This window comes from Corvus kubaryi, unplaced genomic scaffold (genome assembly GCF_017639235.1).
Source record: "Corvus kubaryi isolate FWS band 111438036 unplaced genomic scaffold, C.kubaryi_AGA036_p1.0 split1-37296, whole genome shotgun sequence".
Taxonomy (NCBI): Eukaryota; Metazoa; Chordata; class Aves; order Passeriformes; family Corvidae; genus Corvus; species Corvus kubaryi.
Window position 1 is genome coordinate 14827967 of NW_024582075.1, and position 17964 is coordinate 14845930.

The 17964-nt window shown below is 35.4% G+C and overlaps 1 protein-coding gene across 1 annotated transcript in view; it reads left to right on the forward strand.

Moving 5' to 3' along the window:
* PTPRD (protein tyrosine phosphatase receptor type D) overlaps positions 1 to 17964 on the forward strand; it is a 1187501-nt gene that overhangs the window by 111077 nt on the left and 1058460 nt on the right. The window lies entirely within an intron of this gene.

Below are 17964 nucleotides of genomic sequence, written 5' to 3' on the forward strand. Positions count from 1 at the left end.
TAGTATAAGCAATAGAGAAAAAAATTTATTGTCAGAAGGATAAAGAAGAAATAATTTCTTTGTAAACTTCATTAATGGTTAATTTCTGTGCAGGTATCTGGTAGTATTATTCAAGGAGAAGATGTTAGTTGATAAATTGGAATTTTGTATTCTTCCACCTAGCAATGAATTAGAAGTTTCATTTTTACTTCAGCCCACAAATGGGTATTATGTTGCAGCACACCATATTGCAATATTGCACACTATGCTGTAAAATTTGGATATGCTATGTTCATAGTCTACTGACTTAGATTTTACGGCATCCAGAATATAAGAAGATATTCATGGTTATTAATATATTCACATGTATAATGCTTGCAAACTGTTTTTCCTGTTCTATATCAAAACTAACACAGTATATACAGAATTTCATTTCAAATAAATTCTTTCAGGCTGGACTAGTAGCTTTCAATACCTCTTAACTGTTTTGGATAGAATGAGTTCCTAGAGGTTCTCACTTCTGAAATACGATCAGGAATTGCAAAGTTTATAATTATTCTGAATCCACTTCTATTTTTAGAACTATAGTACTTGCCTTTTCTTAGGATAGGCAAAGCTCATGATATTCCAATGACTGAATCAGCCTTAATGCTGTGTTAAATGGGATTTTAGTGACTCTAGCTGCAATTATGAGTGGGGAAAATACTTCAGAGAAATACTGTCAAAATACTGCAATATCTTGCACACAAACTGTTCTCTAATAACTGTATAGAACTAAATTACCTTCTCCTCATAAGCTAAAAATTTTTGAAATTATTCATTCAGCATTTTGTATATAAATTATGTTAAACACATACATAATCCCACCACAGAGTTGTGCATTGCATTCCAATTGCTGGAGACTATTAGAGAGAAAACAAAACTCAAATCAAAACAAAGTAACGAAAAAAGCAGCACTGAGCAGCAGCTTTTTCTCCTACAACAGAATGAGTTACTGAAGAATAAAGGAAAAAACCACTGAATTTCTATGTCATTACCATGAAAGGATATTGATTCTGAAAAGGAATCTCCTTGAATCCATGCTTTTGAGATGTAGCAAGGTAATTGTAGTAGGATTCCAATTCAGAGACTTATTGCTTACCTATTTTTTAAAAACGCCTTTTGAAAGTCACTCAGTTTTCAGTCTTTTGGAAATTAACTTCCTCTGTTTAGTGCAAATTTATAATTTTGTTGAAAATGTAAACCAATTTTTTCTTATTTAGTCTTGCAGAAATAGAATATTAACACCTTTGATGTCTGAAGGACAAAGAAGTATCTAGCATTTCCTGGTCTCTTGTCTTCTACTTTATGCAATTTTTTTTCCTTCTGGTTATTCTAATAGGCTAGGTATTCCATAGCCATGCTCTATTTCTTAAAAAAAAGAAGGTACAGAAAAATTTTTTTTCTTTTTTTTTCTTTTTCTTTCTTTTTTTTTTTCTTTTTTTGTTTTTTTTTTGTCCAGAATGACATTTAATAGTTATTGCCTGTTTTTCAAATAGAGGACTTTTGCTAGTGGAGTGTTGTCGAAAAGTCATTTGATATTTTGGAGTAGTGACACATTCGGACTGTGATCTACTATAACAAAAGGTTTTGGTAGATCTGCTGAATAATGGTTGGTCTTCCACTTTGCTTATTATTTGCTCTTGCTAAGAGTATTTTTCCCTTCTGAAGTTTTCTTATCTTGTGTATCTGATCTTAATGGTTCGAACAAATACTCAAGTATTATGTTGTTGATTGGAATTTTTATTTTATTTTATTTTTTAATTGTGTGTGTGTGTTGTAAGGATGCTAGGATGATGAAACACACTGCTAGATCATTCATATAAGCCACGCAGAATCAAAAGAAAAACTTTGATTCTTTATCACCCTCTTGAAACAGCTGATATATCAAGTTCTTGGTAGGGGCACAACAGAATACCATGGTCACGTGCAAAATTGCCTGAGAAACAGAAAAGTTGCAAAATGCAGGGGTTTTAATGTTTTTAATGGGTGACACCATGAAGTATTCACCAAAAAAATTATTATTTGATTAAATTGGAAAAATATTTATCTCTCTACTACATTCCCTACATAAATACTGTAGATACCATACCTGTCCATTGGTTAATGCAGATGAAAACATTAAATTTTTTAGCAATGGAAGGAAAAATAAGGAACTTTACAGGTGGATTCTATCTTGATAGAGGACTACCCAAATGCTCCCACTCAGCAGGGATCACTGGATCCTCTGTGTGGTTGTAATGTGAACATGTAATTTGTTCCTCAGAGGAAGTGTTTTCTAATTAGGTAAAAACTAACATACATAGTTCATATAATTTTTTTTTGTCACATTGATCTTGCAGATTTTTTCACAGTGGTTAAAATAAAGGGAGTTATGTGCTCTGTTATTGAATTTATCTGAAGCACATTTCTGCAAGCCTACTATGCCACAGTAATCTTCCATCTGTTCTTAAACTAATGAACTGTGTTTTTGTTGCTACTATCCTTGTTTCAGTAATAATTTCAAACGTTTGGTTTGGTGGGGTTTTTTTTTAGTCTAGTAAACACAATTCAAGATTTTAGCAAGATTAGGATGAATAGAAATTATTATTTCAGTGCCGATGATCAGGACTTCTGATCTGTACTGCAGATCTTGTTTTCCTAAAACAAATATTCGGTTTTTTCATGAGTTGGCCATTTGGTTTTGAAAAAGGTTAGTAGTCCATAATTATGACTGACAGGCTGTTTATTCTCAAAGTTTTCAACAGGCTTTCTAATCCCATGAACACAAATAAAAGTAGAAATATAGATGTATATAAGTGTATATAGAGAACATCTAATATTCTCTGAGATATCGAAACCTAATGTTATTATAATGTGGATTTGTGCTGGGAGGTGTAAACTGAAGCCATCTTGAAAGAGCAATTTAAGCAGATATACAAAGGTGGGTAAGAATCTGGATGGGTAAATGTCTCAGGGACACTGAGTGAGAATAAGTAGATATGGTGATCAAACCTGTTCCTTTTTAGATTCAACAGCTTTTTTTCAAAATATTGAAAGGAAAGTTTCCAGTGTTATTCCTATTTGTTCTGAGAGCAATGGAACAAAATTCTGCATGACCACTGGAAAAGTCTGTAAGCAAATAAATATTTTGCAACTGAACAAGAATCAGTTGAATTGGAATTAACTAATCTTAATTGCACATATTTCCACTGATGCCACTAGTAAGCTGAAAACTTGTGTTATTTTAAAATATATTCAGTTGTTCCAAGTAGTACATTCAAAATTAGCCAAGAATTATGTATTTTTTGAGTGAGAGAAGTGAAGTTCTGTTTCACTTTGTATACAGCATTTACTTTAGCATTTAGCCTTGAGGATGGCAGAGCAATGCCAGAGACTTCTGATGATTCTTTTGAGCATACAGCTGGGGCAAAATGAAGGGAAAACTATTCTGAGGCAAAATTGAGAATTTGGCTCTAAGAAAGAAGGTGAAATATTTATCTCACATTTTAAGGATAAGGAGGGAATTTGGAGAAAGGAGTCAGGACTTCCATTTGAATGGATTACCCATTCTCTGAGCTGCTATTAGCACATCACTGTTATATCGCACATATGGCTTTGTACAATTTGTAGAGCTACCCTCAAATGAACTAACCTCAGCTGTATCACAGTCTGGGGCATGATAACAGTACTAACATTCTGAGACTTATCCCTGTGTAAAAAAGACCACTAAGTATTTGATGAAATAACAGTGTGTCTGTCCCTTGTGTACACTGAAATTGCTTCACAGCACCATTTATGCAAATAAGTTATACAGTTAATTTCAGTTAGAAACATTTAATAACTCTACAAAACTGACTTCAATACAATATGCCCAGGTATTTTAAATTATGAACCAGAGAGTTTGGAGATATCTTTGACACCAGATAGTTTTTCTTTTTGGAACAAAATTTAGTGTCTCTGTTGTTGGCATGGACACTGGGATTGAGTGCACCTGCAACAAGTTTGCTGGTGACACAAAGCTGTGTGGCACGGTCAGCATGCTGGGGGACAGGGATGCCATCCAGAGGGACCTCGACAGGCATGAGAGGTGGGCCTCTGAACCTTAGGAAGTGCAGCAGGACCAAGTGCTAAGTTGTTTACCTGGATCAGGGGCACCCTGAACCTAAAATACAGGTTGGGCTGAGAATGTACCAAGAGCAGCCCTGGGGAGAAAAACTCACATCTGTTGGTTGACAAGAAACTCAGCAAGACCCAGCAATGTGCACTCACTGCCCAGAATGCCAAATCTGTTCTGGGCAGCATCAAAAGCAGTGTGCCCAGCAGGAGAATGGAAGTGACTCTACTCTTCTGCTGTGCTGTTGTGAAACCCCACCTGGACTATTAGGTCTAGCTCTGGACCCCCAGTGAAATTGTTTACCTGTTAGAGGTCCAGAGGAGGACTACAAAGATGATCCAAGGGCTGAAACACCTCTGCTGTGTGCAAAGGCTGAGAGAAATGGGATTATTTTGCCTGAGAAAGAGAAGTTTCTCTGCAGATATTATACCAACCTTTGTATGTAGAAGGGGCCTGCAAGAAGGCTGAAGAGGGACTTATTTTTCAAGGAATTGTAGTGATAGGACAAGAGTTAATGGCTTTAAACTGAATGGTGATAGTTTAGGTAAGACGTTAAGAAGAAATTCCTTACTGTGAGGATGGTGAGGCACTAGAACAAGTTGCCCAGTGAAGTTGTGGTTCCCTAATTCTTGAAAATGTTCAAGGCCAGAATAGATGGGGCTTTCAGCAACCTGGTCTAGTGAATGGAATCCCTGTCCGTGGTGGAGGGATTTGGAACAAGATGATCTTTAAGGTCCTTTCCAACCCAAACCATTCCAAGATTCTGTGATTCTAAAGGTAACTTGTTTAATAAAGCTGACAAACAGATAATTTTCAGTCCCAGCATCTTCTCAGGTTACGAGAGGTAATAATTTCTGACACTTTTTCATGGTTCTGTGCAATTTGTATAAAAGTATGCCTGGTTTAATGCCCTCTTTCTGAGTGTGCAAACTTAAGATCTCTAATGGCCATTTTATATGATTGTAAGTTTTGTCTGTTTCAGGGTCAAAGGCACATATCTCAGTAGCTTCTGCAAATTGTACTTTAACTTTTTTAATGTTTTCCATTTAAATTTTGGTAAAAGCCATAGTTAAGCTGATATTACAATTGCCAATACCCAACTACTCTTGATATGCTTTTGCTTCCTTTTATAATTTATTACTACTTATTTATAGCAGAAAATAATTTTATTAATTATACATTTTTTTTCTTGAAACTATAGTTACATTGGAACTTAGGTGGTATTGTAGAAATATACATCAAAAACATTAAAAGCAATTTACAGTTTCTGAAGTGCTGGTAGTCTGTACATATGCACTCTGTATGTTGAAGCCCTTTTTATTTAGTCTGTAGTCAATACTTTACAGCATATGAGAACAGAAATGTGAAGTTAATCACAGCAAAGGTAGTGGAGTGGGGTTTGGTAAACTATCAGAATGAGAAAATAAATTTTTGAAAAATAAAGGATTTCTAGGTTTGCTGCGAAGCACCACAGTGGCTTGTACATTAGGTAAAAAAAAGAAAGCAGTCACTTGAGCAGGAAGATTGAACTTTTCCCAGTTTTAGTACTCCACATGAGCCAGACAAATTGTAATTTGGGTTGTTTGTTTGTTTGTTTGTTTTAGAATGGGAGAGGTAACTAGAGGACAAAAAAACCTGCTGGAACTTTGATTTTGGATGTCTGTTAACAAAGAACTATGTATACCAGCTGGTAACTCATATAGTTTCTTACTTTCAGTGGTATTCAGATGTTCATAGCAAAAGTGAAATAGTCTGGAATGAATAGGACAAGACATAACAATAACTTAATATAAATTTATTTCATTATAAATTTAATGTAGTACAAGGTCTTCAAGTCCACAAAACAGTGCTACTGTTCACATAGGTTTTGCAAACTTCTTTTAAAACTATTTATTCAAAATGTGTTAACCACTAAGCTTTGGATCACATATGTGATGAGTTTCCTTGCCTGTTGGGTTATATATGAGAAGACAATAAATGTTTTAAAAAGTACATTAATTAGTCATGAATATTCATATGGTTTTGATTAGCCATGCAAATTGCATGATGCTACATTCCATGATTAAACACTGCAAGTCATTCAGATGCAAGTGAAAAAATTCCAAATTCAGTGTTCATGAAATGTTCACATAAAACTGATGAAATTATGCATCAGAAGATATTTATAAAAAAAGGTTAATTTAGCTTCACCAGACAAATCAGGATAGACAGATGTCATCTTCCTGGACTCAGCAAGAAGCTTTTGTTTATTACTAGGAGTAATTTAATTCTTTGCAGTGAAATTACAACCCTTTGGAAGAAAAATAAGTGGTAAAAATAAGGCTTCATTAGAGACGCAAGTGCCATGTATATTAGAGATGTCTTTGTCTTTTGTAGTGAAATAATCATAATGAAATTCATAGGATAGATTGAAGCATATCTGAAAATGAGTTTCTTTCTTAATCCTCTGAAATCTCTGAGTGTGTGTATGGAAAGTGCAAACACAGTAATAAATAATTATTTAAGAAAAAGGAAGAAAAACATTTAGGACCTTGTGTCAAAGCTTTCACAATTGTTTCCTTTTTGTGGTGGAGAGAAGTCTAAAGCAACCTCCAACAGTGTCATTCTAATATATCAGAACTTAGATCAAAAGCTGCTACTGATTTTAGAATACAAAATACCCAAAATTCATGCACCAATGATCCTTGACAATGTATATCTAGCGTTTCTTTTGTTATCTATAAATAGAATCATTGCTGGGACAAAACAGTTACAGTTGTATACTTTTCTGTGAAACAAAATCCAAATCCACCTCAATATTTGTAGTTGGAAAAAAAAAAAATCTCTGTGACAGTATATTTCTATCTTTTCTTGTTAATTCCTTATATTGCTTTGATTTCTTCTCTTCAAAGACCTGAAATACTCTTAATGACTTTTTGCTTTACTTTTGTAGCTTAGAAAGCAGACTGATGTGGTCAAACCTATAGATTAGGTATTTTGTCCTATCCAAATTTCTGACATTCTGACATATATTAAGTGAAACATTTTAAAACTTTGTAAATGGCTATGTTTACACTTATCAGTAAATGACCTGAGTTGTCTGTGATCAACAAGTGGAAAGACTAGACAGTGTTTATCTGTAAGTCTTCATGGAGACCTTTTCAGAGTAGTTTATATCATATCTGTGTATATGAAATTTAGATTCCCTGAGTCTCTTCTCATTTTAATCCTGGATTTTACTTATATGTTTAAATACAATCATTACATTGACATGGAAATAGGATTAGAAATTTATGCTATTCACTTTACTTTTGTTTTACGTGGATTATTTTAAATTATTATGTGTTTTGAAGGCATTTTTCAAAAGATGATTTGAGGGTCTTTTCTCCTTTTTCAAAATGATACTCTAAATTCTCTATTTGGTGCAGTGTTCTGTCCTATTTTTGCTTGCTGTAGTTAGTGAATTGTGTCATCCACTATTCTATTCAAAGCAATTCTGAAATTTCAGAATGGTACCTGGCCTTCTGTGGAACAAGGTCTTTTTGAAAATTGTTTTTCTACAGAATCAACGATGTTCAAATAATGAGAATAATATTAAAAAAATCCCATCATGCTAGAGTGGACTGAATACAAATTGAGCACCAGCATGTTTCTGATCCAGAATGTAAGGGATAGATATATTGTTACCTGCTTAGAATACATGAAGTCTGCCATCACTTATTACTGTTACATCTGTGTATATTAATATACTATTCATTTAATAATAGGCAAAATATTTTTTTATATTTTAAAGGTTTTTAACAAAGTAAAAAAAAGATACACATCAATGGTCTATTTAGGATCATTTTACTTAAGAAAAAAGTAATTACACTCCAGTAAAAGTGATGACAGAAAAATAGTCCATGAATTTTTTGATCAGTTCTAAGTCATATTTATTCTGAGATGGGTGCAGATTTCTGTGTAATTTTTTAATTTAGAAAAGATGACTATTTGAAGGATGCTGTAAAGGGAATTTACCCTCCCTTTGTCTGTCTGCTCAGTCTGTTTATCTATTTCATTATAGCCCCACTTTTAAAGTCCATGTCCTATGCAATAGATTTCTGATGATACGGTGGCCATAAAGAAAAGAAGTAGCATGTTTTATTTTGGGTGTATTGAAATCAATTTATCTTTATACAAAAGTGCACCAAGAAACAACAAAAAAAAAGTCAAATACCAATTATTATTTTTTTCTCTAGAATGTTTTTTTACTGTAAAATGTAATCACAATGATTAGAGTGAAAAACAGCACATGGGACTTTGTGAGATTTCTTCACAGAAGAGGGAAACAGAAAAAGTTCTGCTTAAGATGTTGTCCTGGTTCCAGGTAAGACAGGGTTAATTTATCCACTACCCAGGATGGGGCATGGCTAGGACACTGAGGTTATTGTATACCACCTCATTGCTGGGGGCAGGGAAAGGAACTCTCTTCCTGTGGCTGAGTAAATGTGGCTAAGGGGACCGTCTGATGTTGTCTGTTGTTGAGGGGTTTCCATGTGAATAGTCTATTTTTTTTGTACCCTCCATCATTATCGTTGCTGTTACAGTTCATTTCCTTATCTCATTGCTGTTTCCAGTAAGATGGTCTTATCTCAACCCATGATCTTTGCCTCTTGTGACTTCAATTCTCCTCTCTATCCCACTGCAGTGGGGAGGGAGAGGGGAAAATGAAACTGATCGCAGTCTACTGTAGTAAATAAAAGGTATAAGAATGTATTATGTCATTAATCATTATACATTTGGGTTTGCATTAGCTTGAGCATGCGCAGCATTTATAGATAAAACCTGTGCTCTAAGAAGTTTTTTAAAGTTTTGTTTTGTTAAAATTTCCAAACGGTAAAGCATGCAAGAAACTAGTCATGAGCATACTTTCAGCCATTTAAAAGGCTAGGCATAGTTCAATAGTTAATAGCACTTAACAACTAGTGAATGTAAGGAAAGATGGTGCAGTTAATTCGTATGTTCAATTCTGTGACATTGCTTGCAGTTCAACAGCAGAAATATAAGCTAAATTCAAATACAAAGTGCTCATTTTCTCTAACTCGTGTATCAGCAGATTTTTCGCTTAGCAGAATTAGTTCCTCACAGGTTACACATTATTCACCATTCCTGTGGAAGGCCTTTTGAAGGGTCTGGCTGATGAACAGAAAGACGTCAGAACAGTTTGGAAGGAGGGAGAAGGGCTACTTAAGTATAATACAAATGGAGACCAAGTGTTTGTAATCTACTTTTTAAACTCTGTCTTGCATGGAAGTTGTTGTTTAGAGAACATATTTGATTTTGGAGGTATTTTCCCTCAGTCTTCTACAATTTGCTGTAGCATTAAATTTTCCACTCTTTTTTTGATTCGAGACTTGATGTGTGACCACATAGGAATAAGGTTTATATCAGCCAAACTTCATGATCCACAGCACAATTTGTGTTCTGAGATTGGTCATAGGATCAAATTATTCTATTTTGCAAGACTGCACCTTTTATTTTTGAGAAGGCAAAGTGGTGTGTGTGTCTTGCTTTAGAAGAAGTAGGACTGAGAAGGACATTTTCTGAACACAGAATTCTTGAATAGCAAGTGTGATATCAACCATATTTTTCAGGCAGATTATAAGCTTATTAATCTTCAATAATTATGTTTTGATCTGCAAAATTACTGGTTAGGGGTAATTTTGCAATTTAGAAAAAAGAGATACACAGATCTTCAAGTAAATAAACAAATTCCTAGGTGCTAGCAGTTGATGATTGATGGATTGATCTGACCACAATTTATGGTATCTGCATTTTGAATATATATTTTGTTATAGTATCAGATATACAATGAAAAAAGTACCGCTTTCTTCAGTCCGAACTTTAATATTGCAAACACTTTAGTCGTTGTAAGCAAGCATTATTAAGCATTATTATCTTGTATTTTTAGGTGTGTATAATAGCTAGAAAATATAAAGCATTTAAATAACAGAATTTCAAAATTTCACAGATTTAAAAAATAATCTAAAAAAATCTGTTTCTCTATTTACAGCTTTAAAAGATAATTAGGGTTATTTATTAATGATTTTCTAATAGCTAATTTTCTTAAGATTTTCTGTGAAATCCATTAGACAAACTAATAACTAGGTAATACCTAGACAGTAGTTACTGTTGAATATTGGTCTGATTTTTCTCAGTGCTAAATTTACTTTTTTTTTGTATGTTGAGAATTAAGTACTGGTACCAAGTATTCCTACCACAAATGAGTATTTCTCAAAAAGATTTTCAGAAGTTAAAGTGGAAGGTGGATTTACAGTGACTGGATGGCTAATTATGGCACCATTTATTTGTACAGCAGTATAATAAATGTAATATTGTATCTTATCATATCGTATTCAAGAAATTGGTCAAGGGGAAGGCAGGAGATCAGCATGGCTGAGTCAGGAGCTGCTGATCAAACAAAAGAAAAAGAAGAAAACACACAGGCAATTGAAGATAGGATGGGTGACTTGAGAAGAGTAGAGATGAAGCTGGGTTCTGTAGGGATGGGGTAAGGAAGGCACAGGTAAAGCTGAAGCCAAACTTGGCAAAATATGTAAAGAATAACAGGCATGTTAGCCAGAAAAGGAAGGTCAGAGAAGGTGACCCCCCTGATAAACAATGCTGGAAAACTGGAAACAACAGATGAAGAGAAGGTTCAATTTTTCACTCACTCTTCAGTGGCAACCTCTCTTCCCACACCTCTCAAGTGGATGGACAGCAGGATGGGGACTGGAGGAGCAAAATCCCTCAAACTGAAAGGAAAGATAAGGTTTATGGCCACCTGAGGAACCTGAATGTAGGCCCTGTGGGAAGTGGCTGATGAAGTTGCCAAGCCACTCTCCATGATATCTAACTCATGACAGTCAGCTGACATCCCAAGTGACTGGAAAAGGGAAACATTGTAACCATCTTTACAAACTGTAGAAAGCAAGACTGTGGGAACTACTTACTTGTCAGCTTCATCTCTGTGCCTGGGAGGATCGTGGAACAGATCCCCCCAGAAGCTGTGTTAAGGCACATGGAGGACAGGGAGGTGATTTGGGACAGCCAGCACAGCTTCACCAAGGGCAGGTCCTGCCTGATCAACCCAGTGGCTTTCTATGATGGAGTGACTGCATCAGTGAGCAAGAGAAGCGCTACAAATGTGATTTATCTGGACTTCTGTAAAGCCTTTGACAATCCCCCACAACATCCTTCTCTCTAAATTGGAGAGAGATGGATTTGATGAGTGAACTGTTAGATGGATAAGTGCTTGGATGGTCACATCCATGGAGTAGTGGTCAACGCCTCAGAGTTCTGATGGACTGAAAAGTGTTGTATCTCAGGTGTTCATATTGGTACAAATATTATTTAACATATTCATTAAAGACATAGATTAAGGGATTGACTGCACCCTCAGCAAATTTGCAGATGACACCAAGCTGAGTGGTGGAATTGACACACCTGAAAAATGGGATGCCATTCAGAGGGACCTGGACAAGGTTGAGAAGTGGGCCAATAGGAGCCTCATGAGGGTCAACAAGATCAAGTGCAAGCTGCTGCATCTGGGTCAGGGCAATCTCCTGTACCAACACAGGCTGGGAATGAAGAGATTAGAGCAGCCTTTGGGTGTGCTGATGGATGAGAGGCTGGACATGACCCAGCCATGGGCACTCGCAGCCCAGAAAGCCAAACGTGTCCTGGGCTGCATCCAAAGCAGCGTGGGCAGCAGGGCCAGGGAGGGGATTCTGCCCCTCTGCTCTGCTGAGACCCTGCCTGCAGTGCTGCATCCAGCTCTGGGGTCCCCAACAGCAGGAATACTTGGTCATGTTGGAACAAGTTCAGAGGAGGGCAATCAAGATGATTAGAGAGATGGAGCCCCTCTCCTAGGAGAAAAGGCTGAGAGAATTAAGATTGTTAAGCATGGAAAAGAGAAGGCTTTGCAGTGACCTAGTTGCAGAGTTCCAGTACCTGAAGGGAACCTGCAGGTAAGACAGAGAGGCACTTTTTACAAGGGTATGTCGTGACAAGACAGGGCAGGAATGGATTCAAACTGAAAGAAGGTAGGTTTAGAGCAGATATTAGGAGAAAGTTCTTTGCCATGAGGATGGCTAGTCACTGGAAGAGGTTGCCCAGAGAGATTGTGGATGCCCCATCCCTGGAGGTATTGCATACAGAACTACAGGCTGGATAGAGCTCTGAGCAACCCGTTCAAGCAGGAGATGTCCCTGCCAATGGCAGGGGATTGGAAATTAGATGATCTTTGAAGTTGAGGTCAACAATTAATATTTGAAATGTCATACTTTAATATCATAAAAGTAGAAGGCAAATAATGAAGTATTTTTATGCTGCTACATGTTGCGTATTTCACTATTTTTGTCTCCTTGCAAAATAAACACCTGTTTTCAATGACAGGTTGGCTCTTATGTCTCTACAGGTGATGTGAAATTTCAATTTTCTGTGCAAGATAATCTATAAACTTAGTAGCAATCAACTGAAATATATTTCTAAACAGAAGAATGAAAAGGTACATGATGTTCAGTGAGACAATGGAATATGACATTCAGTGTTTGCCTCTGTGTAGCACTGTTGTATTGTTCTAGTGGACTGCATGAGATTTTAATACAAAAGATAATTGGAACAGTTGGAATGATGTTGCTGTGCTGCCCTGAACCTTTTGCCTGCACCAAAAATGAGAAGTCTGTGTACCTCCTGTAGATTAAAAGGTAGGTATTCAGAGTGAAGATTACTCAGTATTTTTGCTGTTGGCAAACTTAGCATCAGAATGTCTAGCCAGGTAAAATATTTATTTATTTTTTAAGTTTGAATTGTGAATATTTTAATGCTGCTAACAATTTAAGGTGTTTATGAGACAGATTTTTTTTTCTTTCTTCTGCAGCTATAAATATTTTCCTTTTGTGAATTATTTGTATTTATGTACATATATATGCTTCCTTACATATCGGTAGAAGGGTGTGTGTATGTAAGATGCTATATGTATTTATCTGAGACAAGGGTAGTTTTATTAGATTAAGAATTTATCTTTTCTGTAATAGAGGGCAATATTCAAAAGGAAAAATCTGGTTTTAGCAGAAAGTACTGTTTCTAGTATTATGAACTCTCATCTAAAGATAAACCTATTAATTGCATCATAAAAATCCTAAATTAAAACTCCTCTGAATAAACTGAAGTAATGTGCTATACTGTCTACCCTAATACCTTAATCTGTTCCTTTTTTTTTTTTAATTGTTATTCTGTACAGTAAATTTAATTTTGCTTGCTTTTGAAAGTACAAATAATTTTTTCTACCTGAAATCCACAAATAATGATTCCTTAAAAATTCACCCTATGACAGAAAAGTTGAATATCTAGAATCTGTAATTTTTGTTTAACATGTAAGATTTAGAGTTGTGTATTTCTTACACACACCTTTCCTGCATTTGCACTTGTCGAAATGTGAAAGATTTGCATAAAGCCTCTGAGGAAAAGACAGATCCTTGTGTAACACTTCACTTGAAAGATCAGAAGGTATTTGAAAGCACAGATTTTTAAGCTAGGCAGAGCAGCCATTCTTGAGCGATAAAACAATGTTATTGACCTCTTTAGGCAGCTTCAAAATGGAGGAATGTCACCCTAATTTCCCTCCCTGGGTGCGTCTTTCATATGTACAGCCCTTTCTATCACTTACCTTCAAAAAACTTGTCGTGAAACCTTTCCATTGTTCCCAAGAATAACTCCAGGTTCCATTTAATGATATTTTTCGTCTTTTATCTCTGTGAATCTTCTTCATCCCAAGGAGGCATCAGGTACATCTCTTGAAGTGAAATAGGCCATTAAATATCTCCCCAGGACAGAATACTTGTTCTTTATTAAGTCCATAAAAAAGTAATAAAATAAAGATGTGGAAGACTACTTTTTTCTTGGTAGGTCAGGGCGACCATCAAAGCAGCAGACATTGTATCTAACATCTCTCTTCCCTGGGGTGCATTCCTGAACATTCTACAAAGTCATAATGCTACAGGAGAAAGAGTTCTGGCCTCATTTGGGAAATTTTGAAGATGCTAAATAGAATCATTTGGTGTTATGTGGATATTTTGGCATCAAGATATACTATAGCATAATCTGTTAGATTTTTTTAAAGTGTTTTAAATCCTTCTGTTTGTAGTTTTTCTAAATATATTTTAAGATATATATTTAAATCAACATTATGCATTCTTATGCCAATGTATGTTTAATTAAATCACATGTGACATAAAAAATATTAATTTTTTAATGAAAATACATAATAGGGTTTTCAAATAATTCTTAAAATTGATTAGACACAAAAAAAAATTATATCTGTCTGGAACCAAATTTAATAAGGTCATTATATGATGTATGTACTTTTGCTTTATATGATAAAAAGCTAGAAAAAGGTAGCTGTTTGACATTTGTACAGTTTCATCTCTTTGTAATCTCCTAATGGAAATTTAAACTTCTGGGTTATACCAGTAATTTTTAAACTAAAGTGTCAAAATTCTAGTTCTTAGCTAAAAAATCAGAACATAATTTTGAAGTGGTCTGTAACAGTAAAAAAAGCAGATATAGAATTATGGAACTCATAGGAATGGAAATCCTCCACTCCTTTTATGCATGGGAAACTTATGAAGGGTAGGGAGAATGGAGAAGGAGTATAGGTAGGCAAGAGAAAAGATTGGCTAAACACTGAAGAAATTATATGTAAAAGAATAAAACCATCGGGCAGATGGGTGTGAAGTATATTTGATTCTACAGACTCTTAGCTGGAAATAAGAGCTCAGTATTAACTGACTACATGCATTTAGTTTTAGTAAAACTCAGAAGGGAAAGGGAGGGAGAAAGTTATGTATAAATCTAGAGTACAGAGTAAATGATTGGGATGATAGTACCACAGTGATAACGCAAATGGAACTATTTTCATTACATTTATCAAAGAAACCTTGGAAAGGTGGCAAGAATCTAACAGGCTGCACAGCTGCAGAAGGTGATTATATACCCATTTTCATGAGGAACCAGGCAGCCAGGAAAATACAAAACTGGCAGAGAGGAAAAGGACTTTGATAACAGAGCTGTATTTTGTTATGATACATTTTGAATGGCAATGAACCTGAGAGCAAACTTGACAGAAAACTGTGCAGAATTCCTAAACAGAATTGCCCTCAGGGCATACAAAATTGAGTGATACATAACAGTATCTACAGTGCAATAACTATGCAGTATGCTTGATGAGTGACAGGTATATTACGGACATTAATTAAGTTAACAGGAGTGGAATCTTGCCAGCTACTGAGCATTTCATATGGCCTAATAGCAACAAATCCCTCTCACTCACATTTTAACAGCAACAGAAAAGTTCAAGATGCATTTCTAGCTTCATCACAGGCACCAATTAGCTGCTCATGGTGTCTGTTTTTCTGCAGTTTTCAAGAAAAATTGCATCATTAGAGCATTTAAAATGCAGTGTCAACAGGAAATAGAACAATAGCTGCAAGCAAAAAAAATTACAAACAACTGAGCCATTATGTTTTGGGGTTTTTTTGTCCTGAGTGTGATGTGTCTTGGACAGCATTTTTTTTTTTTTCTTTTTTTCTTCTCTACAAAGAAGAAATGGAAAATAATTTAAGGCAGAAGAAAACCAGATGTAGGAGAACATCTGTAAGCAGTCTGAGCGGTCCATTGTAATTTTCTTACTGCTACTCAGTTGTTTGTTTATAATATTTTTTTAAAAAAATTAGACCCTCCTAAATTCTCTTGAGGAAACTTATGAAGAGTATAGAGTGTCACAAAAACATGGTGACGCAGCAGTTATTCTGTTCCATTTGCAGATGATTGGGACACAGCAGGAGGTGTCTCTTTTAGGGTGTTTGAAACACCTGAAACTTTGTATTTTTTCCAGCAACCTTATCAGTGTAAAAGCCCTAAAATCCTCATTTAGCCTAGATTAATAACTCAGCTCCCTCATTTTCTAGGTTATAAGACTGGACAGTTTTGTCTAAGGCTTTAATCCAATTCTCTTATCTTCCTAGTTCAAATTCCTTTGTTCTGTATAGGGTCAAATAGTATTGAACAGGAAAATGGTGAATCCTCAGCAGTTCTCAGTTACATTTATGAGACAAGCCTGTCTTTCACTGTTGCAAATGAAAGACACTTAGGTTAAAAGATACAAGAAATGAGACAACTATAGAGTGGCACACTGTGTCAGGTATTATCAATGTGAGGACTTTGTAAACCATCATTTTCATCTAGACTATCATATTTAATGACTGATGTGGCACCTTCGTCTATTTAATCCTTACATGAACACAGGCAAAAAAGTCCACCCTTTCATTACCTGAAATATGGTAACGATCCTTCCTCTGGTTTGGTGCTATACTGGTATACTGTTTTGTAACTTTATTGAACACCTTCATTTCTTGAGTAACAAACTGTAGTCAATCATTATTCCCTTATTGTATCTCCTTTCTAGTCTGAAATGAAATACGTTTTTTCACATCACCCTTCTGTTTCATATTTTTCAAGACGAATAATAGCAGAATCCTCTACAGGAAGTTTTGTATGAGGACTGTATCAAGGAATCTCTCCTTACTCAAAAGTTCTTTAGTACCTTTGATTACACCTGCCACCTTTTTATTCTTCTGCATTTTGTTCAGTAGTGGGGAGTACAATATTCAGTTCAGAATACAATAAAATTGTCATGCATTTGGTCTGCCATCACTTGACTCTGAGCTCACTTTCAAAAACTGTTTCTAAAATTCTCCCTGTGTTATTATATACCTCATAATATCCATGGTTGTGGATGTACACTCTCATTAGCTTCTACCAGATCTTTTTTGGTGTGTACTGACTGAATTTCCCTAGCATCTTTTTCACTGTGCAACAGATGAATGATCACAGTGAGCCCCAATATTAGATCATTTCATCAGGCTTAATTGTTTCAGTTTATTTTGCCTTCTGTTTGTATCACCAGCACTCTTGAATGGCTTCTCTCCACTCTCTTTCCCCAGTCCTTTAAAAATACTACAGAAAAGTTAAATCATAATAAAAACATTTTCAACTTTCTATGGCCAATCTTCTACTATTCTGAAGCTGACCCAGTCCATACAAAATGCAATCCTTGGCCTAACTAAAGCATACCAGCACATAAAATATTTCAGATCATTACTGTATTTTTAGACCTCTGTTGAATGCAGTACTTACTGGGGAAAAGACAGAGCAACCTTTTAGTGCTGTCATAACAGGATATATAGTCCACTCCAGCTGAAAAGCTGAGCCACTATTATGTCAAGAAACTAATATAAAACACAGAGTATTTTCAAGTGAAATGTGTTTTAAACATTCTGAGGATGTACTTCTGCAATTGAATGTATAGAACAGTGCACAAGGCAGCATTTAAAAAATAAATTTCATCTGTAGTACAACATGGAGGCTGCTGCCCCTGTTTTCTGTAATTTATTTAATCCCTCATGAGTTCTGGATTAAATTACAGTTAAATAGACCCAATGAATCTATCAGGGAAACATTATCTTCTGTTTGTTTTCTCTTCTTATTGCTGTGAACTATCTATAGTATATTCCAGAGGGTGGACATGTCCTTGGGGAACAGACTGCAGGATTTTTTTGACGATTTTCCTAGCATGGAAACAGAAAAAGCTCTGTATTCTAATCTGAATGGCATAAAACAAATGAGGTACAATTGATTGCATGTGTAGAAAATGAGGGTAGATAAGTAAACTGGAGTCAGTTAGCAGGCAAATATTAAAAATGTAGCTGTATTATTATTTCATAGTTCATAATTTAGTGATATATTCTCTTATTTTGTGTTCTTCAGGACAG